Source organism: Lingula anatina, chromosome 9 (assembly GCF_051362555.1).
Source record: "Lingula anatina isolate TDL-2025a chromosome 9, LinAna3.0, whole genome shotgun sequence".
NCBI classification, from domain to species: Eukaryota; Metazoa; Brachiopoda; class Lingulata; order Lingulida; family Lingulidae; genus Lingula; species Lingula anatina.
In genome coordinates this window covers 13,083,167-13,102,590 of record NC_141775.1, presented here as the reverse complement: position 1 = coordinate 13,102,590, position 19,424 = coordinate 13,083,167, and the positions used below count along the sequence as shown (strand labels likewise).

Genomic DNA, 19,424 nt, shown 5'->3' with positions numbered 1-19,424 from the left:
AATACAAAAATGTAAATAATGATTATAGTGCATAAAATAACATTGCATTATACTTTTCAGTTAAAACAGCACAAACACTAGTACTATTATTTGTGTGGAAATACATAAAATGTTACTAGTTCAGGTCTTTAATGGCACTCACAAGTGACTCTGGAATGGTGTTAATCTTCATTTTCAGATCAGACTTGCTCTAACATGGTCTTAAGCATGAAGGAAATAGTCTTAAGGATATTATAACCCTTTATTATCGTCAATAAAAAGAATTTTTCGTGCATATTATTGTTATTTTTTATTTACAATTCTGCTTATTAAAAACAATAAAAATTCCCTCGAAAATATTACATTTTTTCAGTTGTTAACCACAGCGAATACTGTTGGTTGACTCCACCCTAGTTGCTATGGAATGGGTGGAGCTACTGTTGTGTCACGTGATACGCAGACACCTAAACAATGCAGTCACCGGCGCTGCCTGTCATGAGTCTTACGGATGTGAGCAGTCAACATAGGGAGACGAAAGCGTACCGAGCGAAAAAAAATCAGAAGACCAGAAAACGTATCTAAGAAAAAACCCACGTGGTAGCTGGGCCAACTGATGACAGCACAGACGGTAGAGGGAAGTTTGAGAGTGCCAGTGCTCGAAAGCTGAAGAAAAACGAGAAACATTCTGACATAATGAACATTGACAGAAAGGAGGAATATTTACCTATCGGCAATAGGATTTAGGAATAAACGCATTTTAAGCTCTGCTCAGATATATTCAAATAGTTATGAAATGAAGAATCCACAAGCCTGAAGCACATGTCACCGTAGGCATTTCGCGCAATAGTAATAGTAAATGCAGATTTGTCATAATATTATTTTCATATTTTTTCAAGATATTTCCACCATAACGATATCATGCACATCGTTTGTAGTGCTATTGTTTATGTAGAGAAAACCAGAATCTTACAGCTTCACACTCGTTCTTTTTTTTTAATTTAAATGTTTGATAAAGTGTATATGGAATTAAATATCGTTATAAACTGCTCAACAATATTGTTTGTTCTCCATCTCTCTCCCCCTATCTCTCTCTCATTTTACATTGTTAATTCTGTTTATTAGTATTTTCCAAAATGGAAAAGAAAATGAAGAAAACAAAATATACAATAACGCTTCACACACTCCAGATTGTTGTTGTCAAGTTATGTTTTTAAACAAAACAAAACAAAACTGCACGAAATCATTTTAACAAAATAAATCAGACAAGAACGTGTTTGTGCTGATTTTGGTTTGTGGGGCTATTGAAGCGGTGGAAAACTACAATCTTCTTGTTGTTCATGATAATATTGAATGTTAATAAATGTGGACATCAGTGGTTACTTGTACTTGCCTAAAGTCTGAAACATTATACAAAACTTACCATGTATCCGAGTCCGGGACTTGGTATTTCACGCACCCCTGATTTCTGAAATATCGGGACCCTGGATAATAGGACATTTCTCACTTTTTCCTGTTTTACAGGTACCGGTACCCGGCACTTATTAGTCAAAGAGTTATGTAGGTAAATTATCAATAAGTCGTACCTAACTCGGAAAAATATTTCGAATGTTGTGTTGAATAAGTGGTGATGTATCTGAATATCTTGGCCTGGTTAGACGTCAGGGCTTTCGAGGCTGACTTGCATTATGCATACACTTTACTGCGCCTTAGAAATAACATTACAAGTATACATTATGCGATATAGCACGTTAATGAAGACCGCACTTCTGCTGCTAATGATCCTAACTTTTGTTGAGGCTTGGTAGGTCTATAGAAATTTATTCTATCCGTAGTTACGTGCACTTTAAATATACCGCTTTTATGTTTATTCGATTGGCTATTTAGTCATTTCGGATTTGTAACTGATAAAACTGTTTTCTTCGTTTACCTATAGCTAACCGACCTTACTGTATATAAGGGGTCTTATATAGCTAGCTGACACAAAATGGCCGAAATCCATCAACCAAATTTGTGACAGCTAGAAGGGCCTCTTGTGGAGAGTACACGAGCATCATGTTTCCTTATTCCTCATTTAATGGTAGCTGCAGTCATACTACGCAGTATAAATTCTGAGGGATTTATCCGGAATATTTTTCTTTACAGGGGACTCATGAAAGAACTACCTGCCAACAGTCGGGCAAGGTAAGTTATTTCTACAACACTAGTATTACGATGTTTTTATATAAGCGCTTTTCAAAGGCTATGATATAACAATCATACAGATCAACTTTGACATGTGCTTATCTATAATGAAGGTGGGGAGACTTTATCGACATTTAACAACACTAGCGTTATTAATGCTTGAACATTGGACAATGTGAGACGTCCCCTGACGAATTTAAAATGATTTAAAATGAAAATGAAATATATTAGATTAAAAATTTAATCAACTCTGTAATCTAAACAGAAAACTTGAATTTAAGCTTCAATGATAAAGTACATGGTTTATATCTTGCTGTTTTCTTTGACCACTACAAGTCATCGCAACAGGATTGTCACTGGTATGGAATATTTCAACCATTACACTAACTTAATGAAAAGGTTTACGATTCACATGGTGCCGAGCATCAGTTTATTTGATAATAAAAATAATAATGATTAGTTCTTATATGGCGAATATTCCATTAAAATCTCAATGCACATTGCAATAGTTTTAAATAGCTACATATATGTAAAATATATGTATTACAATTTAAAACAATTTTAAGGAACAAAACATTACAATAAAGATTTGAAATGAACATTACAATAAAGATTTGAAATGATAAAGTTGAGAGCTAAAATAGCAGTTTAAACTTCGTTATAACACTACAGATATATAGCTTATTAATAATCTAAAATTTAAGTTTAAGAGTTAAATATTGTCAATTATGAATACTAGGATCTTAAAGTTTAATAATTACTTGATAATTAATAATGATAAATTGTAAGTCTTTAAGAATGTCTTTAAAAAATCTCTGTCATCCGCTGCTTTTATTTCACCCGGTAAACTGTTCCAGAGTTTGGACACGTTTAGCGTTAAGACCATTTCTCTGTAAAAGTTATCAGGCTTTTTTCTCTTAAACGATATATTCTAAGAGTAAGCGGCTAAAAGTTGAAGACCTAGTAATCCGTCCCTGCTGATTTGGCTTAATTAGATATAGAGTGGTTTGTTTTTGTAACTGCTTTAAAAATTACAAATAGAACTTTTAATAAAACTCTCTGTCTTATGAGAAGGCAATAATATTTCGTCAATACAGGTGTTACATGTTCTAGACTGTACATTCCTGTTTTTGTTAGCAACCTGGTTACAGAATTTTGAAATAAGTGCAGTCTGTTCAGATAATGGTTGGTTAAACCATGTAGGAGACTATTGCAGTAATCTAGTTAACATGTAATGAAATAATATACTAATATCTGAGATGGTTTTTTTGTCCAGTAAGCTGTGCATCTTTCTTAATTGCCAGATGAATATTATGCTGATTTGCAAATTCCAGATACCCGTCTATCTTAAGTTCCATATGTGTCAAAAGTGACATCCAGATCTTCCACGTAAAAAGATATGGTGTAAAAACACTAGATTTTGCTGTTTATCTTAAACCTTGATGTAAACCCTATCAGTTCAGTTTTGCCATCTTTTAAGGCTAACATGTTCGTCCTCAACCGACCTGCATGTTGTTCTGGATGTGGGCTCGCCCCATTGAACACACAGGTGGGGACAACTGCGTCACGTCTCTGCGTTCAGAACACTTAAGCCTCGTTTCAGTTGTTGTGATCACTCAAAAAGGCAGTTAATAATAAGAACAGTAATAATGATCTCATCTTTTAAACATGCTTGGTACATGCTTGCATCTTTGCAAGCTCTGTAATTTTTTGTGTTATTTGATTATGTATTTGTGAGACAAATATTGACTATAGATCTAACGTCTTACATAAATACATTGTAAAGTATATATAAACAGTGTGTTTATAGGTTAAGTGCTTCAGTTGTGAAGGCATCTGTTTATTATATACATTCTACATGTATATGTATATATGTATACAGTGCCTTTCTTAAATATAGCTTGTAATGGGTGGGTGCGTTACCGTATTGACTCGACAGATGTGACATTAGATTAAAGAATCTTATTTTTAAATATAATGAGAGTAAGAAACAAGGTACAAGCTATAGATTTAAACGGCGGCCAAGAGGGGGTAATTCAAAGAGAACCCAGGGGCACACTAAAATTGTGGCATAAATTTTCTTTTTAATTCTTTATCATTATTTTTTGCTTGCACGTTCTCCCTCTTTTTCTTTATCCACCAATAGAATGTTGACTTCGACATACTTCCGTACTCCCAATACATTCTGACCAACGCTGTAATGCTCTGCTGGTTGTCCGTTGGACGGTCGTAACTGGTGTCACATTCGTAAATTCAAACAATTCTTTTGCTTTCTTCCTCAGAGTACGTCCAGATATTACCAAGGATATCATCATGAAGGTCTTCAGACGTGCGGTTGACAACCAGATGATGGAAAGGTAAATTCTTGGTGTTCTGTTTTTGCCTTACATTACAAGGTCTAAGTTGTATACAGTGCAGGAAACTGCAATACTTTGTTCACGTAGCCAGGCATGAAACCATCGGCAAGCAGATGGGGAAGGTCCAAGGAACACATAGGAGAGGGAGACAAAAACTAACATGGATGGATGACATCAAAAGTTGGACAAGTAAATCAATGGAAGAGTGCAATGAAAGAGGCCATTTCACGTCAACCTCAGAAGAGAGGACACACATGGATGGATGGAAGTTGTACAATACTCGGTGAAATTCTGTATCCCCATAAAGATAATCGACAACCACATGAAGACGTACTTAATGCATTTCGATCAGTCATTCAGAATGTAAAGTTTAACACAGATCCACAAAGAAATTGCAAAGCCTACAATATGCAATATACATGTATGAATTTTAAGTCAAACTTTACATAGTACAATCCAAATTATATAAATTCAAATCAATACAGTTAAGCTAAATTGGCAATAATTCTGTAAATAGCTAATCATGGAGTGTTCTGAAAAAGATTTAAAATAACATTATTATATTATATTATATATAACAAAGATATGAAAATGTTACCGATCATGCAATCACCTAACCCTACCGCCCCAAAAGAAAAGCGTCTTGAGGGTTATGCATGTATACGTTAGGATATGTATCCTTATTTCTTTAGACAAAGTTGTCATGTTCTGTAATTTTGTGGCGTTGATTCAACAATCCTATTTTAAATACATGCACATACTTATGTAAGCATTAATAACACAAGTGTTGGCACAAGACGGTCCAATGTTAAGTTAAAACTCAAGATTATTTCTTTCCTCTCAGAGTACCACTTGCAGAGAGATCTTCCCTGAAGAAATCCAAACGTGCTCTGGAAACCCAGAATTTTCAACGAATTTTAGGAAGGTGTCCGCCGAGTTGTGGTAAGGTGTAAGCGGTCGTCGGTCGATAAGATAAACTGATAAGATAAACTTTGATAAGATAGACATTGCGTATCTTAAATGTCGTTTAAGGTCTTAAAATTAAAGACAAACAAAGTGACCTTCATTTAGACCTTCATTTAGCAAAAAAAAATAAATAAAATAAAATAAATAAATAAATAAATAAATAAATAAAATACTGATACGTTCATCACATTTCCAGTAATCGCCAAGGCATAACCTATCCAAAATCCTTGAGAAACCGTTTTTAACGTATTTATTTGAGGCTTTCTTGTGACCTTAAGTTGCTATCCATGTTACTTTATCTCTTGAACATTGTGATTTGTCGAAAGCGTGAGATAACTCTACATCATGTACCTCAGTTGACCTTCTAAATGCAGATACATGGTGTTCGTTTCCTAATTTTTATTCTAATTTCAGTAGGTTAAAACAGTCTAGTTTCAATGGGTGTGAGAATGGATAATCAAAAATAAGATCACACAATACAAATGTGATTAACACTTTCCTTCAAAACTATCCCTGTACAATGGTCTAACGCACGTTGTTTGTCTTTATATGTGCTTGTTTAATAACACAAGATAGCAAAAGTGAAGTAGATAGAGGTATGACGGCACAGGTTTGTTCTCAGTATCTTCACGGTACATATGGAAAAAGCCGTTTACTCATAATTGGTTTGAGTAAGATAATTATGACCATTTTTCGATTTATTATTGGCTTTTTTTGTTCACCTAGTATATTACTTACGTATCCCCTCTTCCCTGTTGGGAACTAGGGTCGCGACACGGTGACGCCATTCTTCGCGGTCTTTCGCTACCTTACCTATCTTGCCCCGGGTCAAACCCATCTCCTTAACTCGGCCTGGACTGTTTTTTTGTCTAGTTTTTCTAGGTCGCTCGTCCAGTATATACTTATCCAAATAATAATAAAAAATACAATAAATGCACCTAAATGCACAATAAGTTTATTATGATATATATTCGGTTAAAGTTCGTACCTTATTTTATTGCAGGTGCCGTGTGAATGAGTTCCTGACAAGCATAGGACCATTGACCAGAGGCAAATTAGGGAGCAATTCTGGAAGAAATCTTGGATAGAGCATCCATAAACATTTCTTGTTGATTAGCAATGCTTGTTATTCAAGAAAGTGCATATTCATGTATTTTGACGTATTTGTTAGTAAGATTTATAATTTTATAATTTGAAACCCAAGTTCTGCGTGCGTACGCATAACTTTTCGCAAATTCAAAAGTAATGTCAAACCCAAAAACATATAGCAGAACAAGGAAAAAGCATTGTTGCTATTAGCAGCATGTTTAAAAATCATTACTTATTTTGTTCTTAAGTGTCATTGCTACAGAGTGATTGGGCAGGAATACATCAAAAATTTTGTAAAACAAAGCAAAGTGTTTTCAAGCTTATTAAGTCGTTATCACTTAACAATGTTTCACAATTAAACAACTTAGAAAAGAACTTAAAATGCTCATCGAAGTTATGATTAACGTAAATCTGATGAGTTTTTTTATTATTACTATTAGTAGTTGTAGTAGTAGTTGAATTGTTGTTGTTATGACTTTATATTTTTACTGCATTTCATTCTGATGAGCTGTAGGGCTCAAGCGTTTCATAAATTGAATTGAATTGAATTTTAATTAAAAAATTTCACAAATAATATGAATCTCATATTGAATGATCAAAATTCCCTCAAGTCATTCGAATGCACTATTTTATACTAGTTGGGATAATCGTAATTAAATGCTAGTTAAATAATTGAATAGACAGGCACCTGGTTCACCAGGATATAAACTCCTCAAGTAAGACAGGTGAATGGGTACAAATCGTTCTCAGTAGTTTGAAAAGTCATCTTTCAAGTAGATAATGGTAGCTCAGTTGACAGTTTACATAACAAGCTGGCTCTCTCCTCCGGTAGCTTGTATGTCGTCACCGGACCACGTGATCACGTTGCTCATTAACTCCCAGACCTAGCTAAAATTGAGGTTTTTCGAAGCTCAAAATTTACAAAATTACCTTCTAATTTGTGTATTATGATAACATTAGTTGGGCATGTTTTCTGAAGAATGTGCTCCATGTAGGTCATTCTGACGGTCTGACGATAAACCTTTAAGTTTTTTCTATGTATTTCTGTGAATATTTTGACAATTATGAAAAAAAAAAGACGGACGGAGACCACAGATATACACAACGCAAATTGAAAATACCCTCATCATGATCAAAACTAACGTTTATAAAATTCTATGAATAGAATTGAAGTGGTATTTTTTCTTAATAAAATTTAAAATTAACAATTGCAATGCTCAGAGGTAAGTTTGTTGTTAATTTTTGACTTAAGAGACTCGTTCAAACGTGGAAACAAAATCATTCTTGGTTTACGTAAAAAAGTAGATAACATGGACCAGAGTCATAACCAACACAGCTGTGTTTGAACTACTTTTGGTTCTCGGGGCTGTCATACAGACATTAATGAGCTAGAAAAGAATTTCATCAGCTGTGTTGGTTATGATTCTTGTATAAGAATAAGTAGTCCTTTCTTGAATCAACAGCTAATATTCTTGAATACTAAAAACTACTAGTATACCTGTATATTACATGTATATGAATATTATGTATATTATGTCATGATTGTAATATATAATCGTGAGCTAGGTCATTATCTTTAAAATCCTTGGAACAAATAAATTTTGTTTTCAACTTATCCGCCTTCTTGCAGTGCCTCACCGAGCCCCCACCTGTTAAGACAAAACATAGGTGAAAATTTTTCGAAAGTTTTAAGAGACCCGAATATGGTGAAGGGAGACGGTTAGAAAATCTTTATTTCTATAAACCTAAAGACTGATTAACCATTTAAAAGAACTACATGTAATTGTGACTTAGGAGAGATGCGGAGACCTACTAGGCCTCAAGAACCGTAACTACCAGAAGCAGCACGCGTGTGGTGTTAATCTTCGTGTTGTATTTTAAGACGATGCTATATCCAAGCTGCAGTGACAATGTAAGTGGCTAAGCTAGTGCTTATATAGCCCTTACACAGCTTATATAGTCCTTACACAATCAGTAGGCAGCTTATCAGGCTGAGTCCTATAGTTGCCTGCATGTCACCGCTTATTAAGCAGGTGCTGAAACTGCTAGACGATCTAGCTTGTATATATTTAAAGCCACTCGGAAAAATATCGTGAATTTGTTACGACGGCTTTTTTTATTAAGAAAAAGATAAGGAGGTTAATAGTAAGTAAGGCAAAAGTTAAAGAACACAAAAAACTTGGTAACTTCAAATAACATTTCAGACCCGTGAGAGGGGGGGGGGTGTAGGGTTCGAAAGAATCACCCCTTTTGCCGGGAAAAGGTACCCTCTGGGTAAAATTTTATCGAGATACATGACGATTTCATGGTAAAAGAACCCCCTTTTGAAATTGCTAGCTTCGGGCCTTAATTTGTAAGGGGGCAAATAGTATATATCATATTATGCTCTCCTTAAGATAACAAAAGAAAAAAATTTATATACCACACGTAAGTCAGTTGCAAAAGGAAAAGAAAGACTAGAACATTAACATGCGCATAATAGCTCGCCCAAGGTATGTTTTTGCTTACCTTGGACGAATAAAACGGGCTGTGCATGACATCTATCTAATAACCTGTCAAACACAAATAGCAAATGTGTATTTTTAGTCTTTTTATTCATCTACAAATGAGACATAACAGGCATTTTGTAATGCAATAAATTATCAACTCCTTCGGAGCATCGTGCATCTAAATATTAAAACAAGGCAGCAAAGCTTTCAAATGCACAGAGCAAAGGCAGAAAATAAGGATGCACTAAATGCTCTTTTTTGTCAATTTTAAACAATAACAAAAAATGCTTAAGAGCAAAATGATCAACACATACCTAAGAGATGGCATAGACAATAGCAATATAACGTCAGGTCCATGAGAGTTCAAATTCACACACTGAAAATACATACATGTGAATAATAATTTTAGTGCATAAAATAATATTGGATAATACTTTACAGCACAAATACTATTACTATTGTTTGTGTGGAAATACAGAAAATGTTACAAGTACAGTGACATGCACAACTGAGCATGTAACGGCGGTAATCTTCAATTTCAGATCAGAAATGGTCAAACATAGTCTTTATCATGAATGAAACGGGCTTAAGGATATTGTATCCCTTTATTATCATCAGAGTGCATAAAAAGAGTTTTTTATGTATATTATTGTCTAATTTTCTGTTTACACTTCTGCTGACTAAAAACAATAAAAATTTCCTCGAAATTATAAGATTTTAATGTTTGCATTTATCCCATTGGTAACCGCAATAAATACTGCCAGTTGACTCCGCCCTAGTTGCTATGGAATGGGTGGAGCTATTGTGGTATCAAGTGATACGCAGACACCTGGGCTCCGTAACTCGAAAGCATCGCGAATTGCGACAGAGCGCAAGCGTCTCGGGATTTGCTGTCTCCATATAATAGCCTCGAAATAAAAGGTGGTATCGCTATTCGCAATTCGCTATGCTTTCGAGTAACGGAGCCCTGAACGATGCAGTCACCGGCGCTGCCTGTCATAAGTCTTACGGATGTGAGCACTTAACATAGCGAAAGCGAACCGAGCAAAAGAAAAAAATCAGAAGACCAGAAAGTGTATCTGAGAGAAAATCCACGTGGTAGCTGGGGCAAACCGATATACAGGGAAACTGATGACAGTACAGACGGTAGAGAGAAATTTGAAAGTGCCAGTGCTCGAAAGCTGAAGAGAAACGAGAACCATTGTGACATAATGGATAGTGACAGCGAGAAGGAATATTTGCCTATCGGCAATAGGGTTTGGTAATAAACGTATTTTAAACTCTGCTCAGATATATTCAAATAGTTATAAAATGAAGAATCTACAAGCCTGAAGCACTTGTCACCGTAGGCATTTCGTGCAATAGTAATAGTAAATGCAGCTTTGTCATAATATTCTTTTTACATTTTTCATGATATTTCTACCATAACGATATCATGCTCATTGTTTGTAGTGCTATTGTTTATGTAGAGAAAACCAGAATCTTTCACCTTTGCACTACATTCTTTTCTCACTTTTATGTTTGATAAGGTGTATATGGAATTAAATATCGTTATAAACTTCTCAACGATATTGTTTGCTCTCTCTCTCTCTCTCTCTCTCTCTCTCTCTCTCTCTCTCTCATTTTACATTGTTAATTCTGTTTATTAGTATTTTCCAAATTGGAAAAGAAAATAAATAAAATAAAATATACAATTATGCAACACACACTCCAGATTGTTGTTGTCAAATTATATTTCAAGAGCCTCGTTCAGAACAAAACTGCATGAAGTCATTTTAACAAAATAAATCGGAGAAAAAGCGTTTGTGCTGATTTTTGTTTGAGGGGCTGTAGGGAAATCTACAGAATTGATCTTGCTGTGCATGTTAATATTGAATGTTAACAAATGTGGACATCAGTAGTTACTTGGACTTGCCTAAAGTAATTAATAATCGTTAAAACCCTATGCAAACTTACCGTGTATCCGAGTCTGGGACCTGGTATTTCAAAGACCCCTGGTTTCTAAAATAAAGGACCCCGGGGTGGCAGGAATGCACGTCCTAGTAACGCAAGTCCGCCCGGACACTAAGTCCTGGGAATGCAAGTCCTAGGGCATGCATTGCTAGGAATGGAGGTCCTAGGACATACGTTACTAGGATTCAATGTCCGTAGGACGAGGGCTTCCAAGTAATGCACGTCCTAATGGGACGTGCGTTCCTAACATTTTAGTAATGCATGTCCTATATAGTTTACACCGAGGCATGACATGAATAAATAGATATAGAGATATGCTAGATTTAAAGATATAATAAAGGTTTGCTTTATTTCATTTTATTTTAATACTTTACGATGTTTTTATGTTCCGATAGGCAGTTTACATACATATTAATGAAGTAACAAAAGCAACACGGTTCCCATAGTTTTCCTTCATTAATTTTATTTTGTGTATTTTTCTTGTAGTATACGCATAGTTTTGTATGAGCCATTGACCTACTTAGGCTTTCAAATGAGGGGAATATCACTTTACACAAAACACGGGATCTCTGTTCTTAGATTAATTTTTCGGTTTACACTAACAGAAATTGAAAAATAACCCTAAATCCAATGGAAATTTGCTCTTGGATATAAGGCAAATCAAGACAGTGTAGAATTTGAAATTATATATAATATTCTGTTATATTCCTTTGCTATGTTGGCGCTTTGAGTTAAAAAACAAAACAAAAAAACTAGTAGTAAGTTTAATAATCACAGAATTTAGAATATTATACATTAAAAACATCAGTAGCTAAAGCAAGGTGGGGGATGGAGGGGGAGGGGAGCAAGGTCACGTCAAAGGTAGGTCTCGAACCTAAGGATGTCACAGGGCACGTTAACCCCTACACCGACGAGCTGAAGTTGCAAACCCTTCATTTTCTGTCTTATATATGGCTCACCAGAATGATTTTCATATACATTTGTAATTGTATCATTTAACCGTATTATTGCATAGGGGTAGGACTTTCAAATGGCCGGACGCCCATTACTGTTATAATGTAACAGGAATAAAAGTCCGCCAGTAATACAAGCTCTACCTACTATAATTATGAGCCAGGAACCTAAGGGTCTATTCCCACAGCTTTAGATCGATCTATCACCGCGGGGAGTCTCACCAGACTACCGTCAGATAATCCCCCTTAAGTGTCCGTCCCCGCCCACTACAAGCCGTAAGGGGCAATTAACTTTCGTGTCCGCCCGGCTGACAGCTATTCAGCGCGAACCCCCATGGAGTTAGGTCGTTCCAAAGTAGGTTGATCTAATCTATGGAAATGGGGTGTAAGTCCCAGTGGGAATACCATTCCCATGTAGGACCTCGGTTCCTGGGGGACTTGGATTACTGTTACACCGGGATAATGCAACAATTCTCACTTTTCCCCTTTCTGCAGGTACTTAAGTCAAAGATGTATGTAGGTAAATTATCAATAAGTCGTACCTAAATCGCAAAATTTTTCCGAATGTTTCTGTTGAATAAGTGGTGACGTATCTGAATAACTTGGCCTGGTTGCAGGTCAGGGCTGTCCTGACAAACAGATACACCTTACTGCGCCTTAGAAATAACATTATACGTATACATTATGCGATATAGCACAATAATGAAGACCGCGCTGTTGCTGATGATGATTCTTACTTTTGTTGAGGCTTGGTAGGTCTATAGAAAATTATTCTATCTGTTATTACATGCACTTTAAACATACCGCTTTTATGTTAATTCGATTGGTTATTTAGTCAAATTTCGGATTTGTAACTGGTAAAGCTGTTTTATTCGTCTACCTATAGCTAGCTGACCTTACTGTATACCAGGGGTCTTATATAGCTAGCTGACAAAAAATGGGCCGAAATCCACCAACCAAATTTGTGACAGCTAGAAGGGCCTCCGGTAGAGAGAAACACCTTTGGGTTTCCCTATTCGCGCTTCTGGTATCTGCAATTCATACTGAGCAGTATAGTTTCTGTGAGCTTTATCTGGAATATTTTTTTACAGGTGGGGGCTCACGGACGAACTGCCTGTCGGCAATCGGGCAGAGTAAGTTATTTCTACAACACTTGTATTACGATATTTTTATATAAGCACTTTTCAAAGGCTATGATTTAACAATTATACAGAGCAACTTTGACATATGCTTATCTACATATACAGTATTGTAGGTAAGAAGACATTTAGTGACATTAAACAACACTATAGCATTATTAATGCTTGAACATTGGACAATGTGAGACATTCCCTAATAGATTTAAATGAATTATAATGAAAATGAAATGTATTAGATTCAAAATTTTATCAACTCTGTAATCTAAACAGAAAACTAGAATTTAAGCTTTAGTAATAAACTACATGGTTTATATCTTGCTGTTTTCTTTGGACGACCACTACAAGTCGTCACCACAGGATTGTCACTGGTATGAAACATTTCACCCATTACACTAACTTAATAAAAAAGGTTTACGATTCACATGGTGCCGAGCATCAGTTTATTTGACAGCCATAATAATAATAAAAAATACCAATTGCTTCTTATATGGCGCATATTTCATTATAATCTCAATGCACCTTACAATTGTTTAAAGTAGCTGTTTAAAGTAGTAATATATGAAAAAGCTAAGTATTACAATTTAAAACAATATAAAAGGGCAAACATTACAATGAAGATTTAAAATGATAAAGTTGAGAGCTAAAATAGCAGTTCAAACTTTGTTATAATACTACAGATATATAGCTCATTACTAATCTAAAATCTAAGTTAAAGAGTTAAATATGTCAATTATGAATACTAGGATCGTAAGTTTAAAAATTGCTCGATAATTAATAATAATAAATAGTAAGTCTTGAAAAGTGTCTTTAAAAAAAACCTGTGTCACCTGCTGCTTTTATTTGAGCCGGTAAACCGTTCCAGAGTTGTGAGGCCATTTTTCCGAAAAATTTACCAGGCTTTTTTCTCTAAAACAGTACATTCTAAGAGTAAGCGGCTAAAAGTTGAAGACCTAGTAATCCGTCCCTGCTGATTTGGCTAAATTAGATATAGAGTGGGTTGTTTTTGTAACTGCCTTGTAACATAGAACTTTAAATAAAATTTTCTTTCAATAATGTTACGTCGATACAGGTGTTACATGTTCTCGACTGTTCATTCCCATTTTTGTTAGCAGCCTGGTTACAGAATTTTGAAATAATTGCAGTTTGTTCAAATAATGGTTGCTTAAACTATGTAGGAGACTATTTCAGTAATCCAGTTTACAAGTAATAAAAGAATGTACTAAACATATCTTTTTTTTTCATTTCTCATTTCTTTTTTTTTCTTTCTAAATCGCCAGAGTGAATATGATGCTGACTTGGACATTCCAGAGACTGTCTATCCAAAGTTCCATATTTATCAAAAGTGACACCCAGATCTTTCACGTAAAAAGATATAGTGTAAAAATACTAGATTTCGTTGTATTTCCCCTATTTATCTTAAATCTTGATGTAAATCCTATCAGTTCAGTCTTTCCATCTTTTAAGGCTTTTAATGTTCGCCCTCATCCAACCTTTATGTATGTACTGGATGTACTAACAACTACCTGTATGTTGTTCTGAATGTGGGCTCGCCCCATTTAACACACAGGTGGCGACAACTGCGTCACGTCACTGCGTTCAGGACATTTAAGCCCCGTTTCAGCTGTTGTGATCACTCAAAATAGGCAGTTAATAATAAAAACATTAATAATGATAATAATATTTTTTAAATGGTACATGCATACATTTTTGCAAGCTCTGTAATTTTCTGTGTTATATAATTATGTGTTTGTGAGACAAATATTGAATATTGATCAAGCGTCTAATATAAATACATTGTAAAGTATATATGTATACACTGTGTTTATAGGATAAGTGCTCACACTGTATAGACAAATGCTTCAATTGTGAAGGTATGAGGTAATTCAAAGAGAATCCAGGGGCACACTAAAATTGTTGCTTTCATTTTCTTTTCAATTCTTTATTATTTTTTCTTTATCCGTCAAGAGAATGTTGACGTCGACATACTTCCGCACTCCCAAAACATTTCGACCAACGAATTTGAATTTTAACCCAGTTTCTGTCACTGTTGGACATAATGAAATTATATTTGTTCATTCCTACTTAACAACGTTGAAAGTACTTGAAGGGTATCATTTTTTAAATTCAATTTTGAAAAATGGTTTATTTCGAGTGTAAATAGTACAATCGATGTTCTTTCTTCATTCATTCATCTATCTAGTTAGTTGTTTATAAGCATTATGTCCATTTGGTTATGGATGTTTCTATTCATTTTTAAATTGTCTTTTTATCTTTATTAATTTTTTGTATATACGACTCATATAAAAATATATATTTTTGTTATCTTAAGAAGAGCATATAAAGCTAGAAACAATTTGCTTCTTTTCGTTCTTCTGAATAAATTTTGCTTAAATTTTTTAATGTTTAAAAAGCTACAAGCATCAATTCAGAAGGCGGCCATGCAATGCTCTGCTGGTTGTCCGTTAGGCGGAAGTAACTGGTGTCATATTAGTCGTAAATTCATACAATTCTTTTGCTTTCTTCCTCAGAGGACGTCCAGGTATTGCCGAGGGTACCCTAATGAAGGTCATCAAACGTGCGGTTGACAACCAGAGGACGGAAAGGTAAATTCTTGGTTGTCTGTCTTTGCCTAATTTTGATAAGGTCTAAGTTGTACAATACTCGGTGAAATTCTGAATCCCCATGAAGAATATCGAGACCGCATGACTACACACTCTTAACACCTTTCGGTGAGTCATTTAGAATGTTAAGTTAACCTAAATCCACATAGAAATTGCAAAGCCAGCAATATACATGTAACAGTTTTAACTCAACCTTTACATAGTAAAATCCATATTATGTGAGTTGAAATCGAAGCAGTTAAGCTAATTTAGCATTTACAATAATTTGATTGATAGCTCATCAGACAACCCTACCTCTCCAAGGTAATATATCAATCCAAAAAGTACTGTAATTAAAATAAATATCAAAAGGGGTTGAAAATTGGTAACTTATCAAACCAAATAATAAAATGATAAAGAGGATTAGAAACAAAATAATGAACGATCTGTAATGTTAAATATACATGCACAATAATATAAAATAATGTTATTAACCGATAATGGAAAAGGTGGCGTCCTAAGGGGGATAGATACGTTAAGATATTTTTCCTGATCTTCTTAGATAATGCAGAAATAAACATTGTCATTTTCATGCAGTTGCTTCACAAATCCATTGGTGTGCATTTGTTTTATTACATACAAATGGACAAACATCTATATACTTATACTAGTAATACAAGTGGCAACAGTGCACAAGGGATGCTCAAAGGTCGCCATAATATAGGTAAAGCTAAGTTATAAATTAAAACGATTATTTCCTTTCTATGTCAGAGGACCACTTGCAGAGAAGTCTACCCTGAACAAAGCCAAACGGGCTGTGGAAACCCCGAATATTATCAGATGTTTAACTATATATTCGCCGGATTGTGGTAAGGTGTAAATGGTCGTCGGTCTAACCATGTCACGAATTACTGATTATATAAGTAAATTAAAGACAAACAAAGCGCGTTAGACCTTTATTTAGCCAAAAATTAATTTTCTTGTAAATTTCATCACATTTCCCATAATGGCCGAAGTATCTCCTATTCTAAACTGCTGGGAGTTCTAAAACGTTTTTAATTAAGACTTTCTTATTTGAGACTCGCGCTATTCATGTTACTTTATCTCTGAAATATTGCGATTGGTTGAAAGCGTGAGAGAATTCCGTTGATCATCGAAATACAGATACATGGCGTCCGTTTCCTAATTATTTATTCGGTAGGCTAAAACAGTCCAGTTTCAACGGGAATAAGTACAGTATCTACAATCAAAAACAATATCCTGGGACACAAATTCGATTAATATTTTGCTTCAAATCTATCCCTATATGCTCTAACGCACGTTGTCTGTCTTTAAGTGTGCTTGTTAAATGACGCAAGAAAACAAAAGGAAAAAAATAGAAACAAGGCAGTACAGGTTTGTTCTGAGTATATACCAGGTACATACGGAAAAAATATGTTTACTCATAATCAATTATCCCCCCCCCCCAAAAAAAAAAATTATATATATATATATATAAGCACCTTTGCAAAATATTATTATGCTCTATTACATATTTGCATTATGATATTGTATGTTACTTTATTGCAGATGCCCTATGAATGAGTTTCTGGAGAGCTTGTTGACCAGAGACACTTATTAGAAAGCCATTCTTGAAGAAATCTTGGAAAGGGCATGAAAGTTACTTGTTGAATAGTACTGCTTTAATTAAGGAAGCTGCATACATACTTTAATATTTTTTTTTCTGTAGAGAAAACAAATTAAGCATAAATGAAAAACACACAATGTAATTTCAATATACTATCATCATGACCAAATGACCAAAACTAACGTTGATAAATTGGAATAGTGCTTTTCTAAAATAGAAATGAAAATAAACAATTGCTATACTCACCGGTCAGAATGTTGTTTATTTCTATTTTAGAGACTTGTTCAGAACGAGGAAACAAAACATTTTTGATTCACGACATAACTTTTGATTCGTTTACTGGACTACCAATAGATGTCGCTGTAGACACTGGAGGGAGAGGAATTTTAAGTTCCAGGGACCGAGTCCTTCCCTCCCTTTCAAAAAAATCTAACAGGCTGTCCCATACACTGGGCAAGTTACTGTACCCAAATAGGGCTAAAAATCACGTTTTTATAGAGTAAATCAACAGTAAATCTTTAAATAATGCAAATAACCCTCTTCACTTCTCTTTCAAAGAAATCTTGGTCCTTCGTCCAATATATTCACCTTTTAACAGTTTCATGACCTGGGTTGTCAAAATTTTAATTAAAATATGTTTAGATACCTCAGATGTTGCACTAGCTCTACACTATTTTAACACGCGCGTTTTCAGTGATGTCTCTCTGATGTAAAAAGGATTACGGTCCTCATCCCTTTCTGATAAACGGTAACGACTATAATCTACCCTTGGCCTTGCCCAATTAAGTTTTCCTTTAGCCCTAGCACTAACAACTGCCGGTAAGTGCAATAGCTTTTAAAAAACAATCTTCAGTTAGAATAAATCAGTGAATCTTAGGGGGTTTCAGGCCCCGGTTTCACAAAATAATAATAATAATAATAATGATAAATAAATAAATAAATAAATAAATAAATAAATAAATAAAAAATAAATAAATAAATAGTAATAATAATAATAATAATAATAAATAAATAAATAAATAAATAAATAGATAAATAAATTTAAAAAAATAATAATAATAATCAGGTTCCCTGACCAAGAACTTGATAACCAAGGTTACATGGCCACGTGGGCACATCTTAAGTCCACATACTAGGAATGACCAGTTAAATGATCTTTTCCTCGACGCTCGGTAGCTACATACTCTAAGTGAATTCCCCAGGTCCGTCTTCTACATGCTCCCAAGATCGTCTCTCCCAATCTCCTCTTTCCCTTTTCCCAAGATATCAATTCTGATCGCTTATACCGGTATACTAAGACCGCATTCACAACGATGTGAGCCAGGCTTTACAAATCCTGGGACTAAATTTGGCAGACGTACATGAGAGGAAAACCGCCTAATCTTTTAATAGTCTCTCCGCCTCTCACACACCTCCCCACACGTCGTCCCTGCGGGGTACAGTCATTAAATCTAGGCTCCGTTCGCCATGCGGAAGCTACCTGAGAAAAAGAAATGAATCGGCTCGTAGAGCAGCTATGAATCGGGATCAAAATCGTGAACCCCCCCCCCTTCCAGTTCGATCAGGCGTAGGAAACAAGGCAAACATCAGCATCAGAACGAACTGCGCCCTCTGACGAGACTGCATACGCAAAAATTCTGCCCTCCTCCTCCTCCGTCTACTGGGGCTCCATGAATGTCTCCGTAAATATCTCTGGTGACATTAGCTCCGTAGATAGACGATTCATTGCTGCTCTACGGGCCAATTCATTTCTTTTTCGTCTCCTTTTTGAAAGATAATAGAACAGAAGAGCTTTTTTCCTTCGATCGCCTCCATCCGCCATGCTTTCTTCACCTCGAGTTTTATTGATGAGCATGCGCACTTAATATTTCTCAGGTAGCTTGGTGGGTCAAAGCTTGTCTTATATGATATGTAAAGTATAGTCATTTTGATAGTCAACCGACAACACTTCCGTTATTTTTAAGAGAAAAATGCCAATGTGATTATAAATAATAATACATGTATAAAGATGTCACCAGTAAATATTTCATTCAATCTAAGTAAACTTTTGGTTTAGTTTAACAAATCGCACCGTGCCTATATTGTTACTGG

General features: G+C 35.0%; 2 long non-coding RNA genes across 2 annotated transcripts; both read left to right on the top strand.

Moving 5' to 3' along the window:
- Positions 1–1,666: 1,666 nt before the first annotated feature.
- Positions 1,667–8,187, top strand: LOC147759938 (uncharacterized). The gene is made up of 5 exons (XR_015331244.1): positions 1,667–1,780; positions 2,122–2,160; positions 4,443–4,517; positions 5,362–5,459; positions 6,487–8,187. It is a non-coding gene; the product is annotated as an uncharacterized LOC147759938 (long non-coding RNA).
- A 4,397-nt stretch (positions 8,188–12,584) lies between these two features.
- Positions 12,585–17,579, top strand: LOC147759937 (uncharacterized). The gene is made up of 5 exons (XR_015331137.1): positions 12,585–12,719; positions 13,059–13,100; positions 15,635–15,709; positions 16,478–16,575; positions 17,276–17,579. It is a non-coding gene; the product is annotated as an uncharacterized LOC147759937 (long non-coding RNA).
- Positions 17,580–19,424: the final 1,845 nt, after the last annotated feature.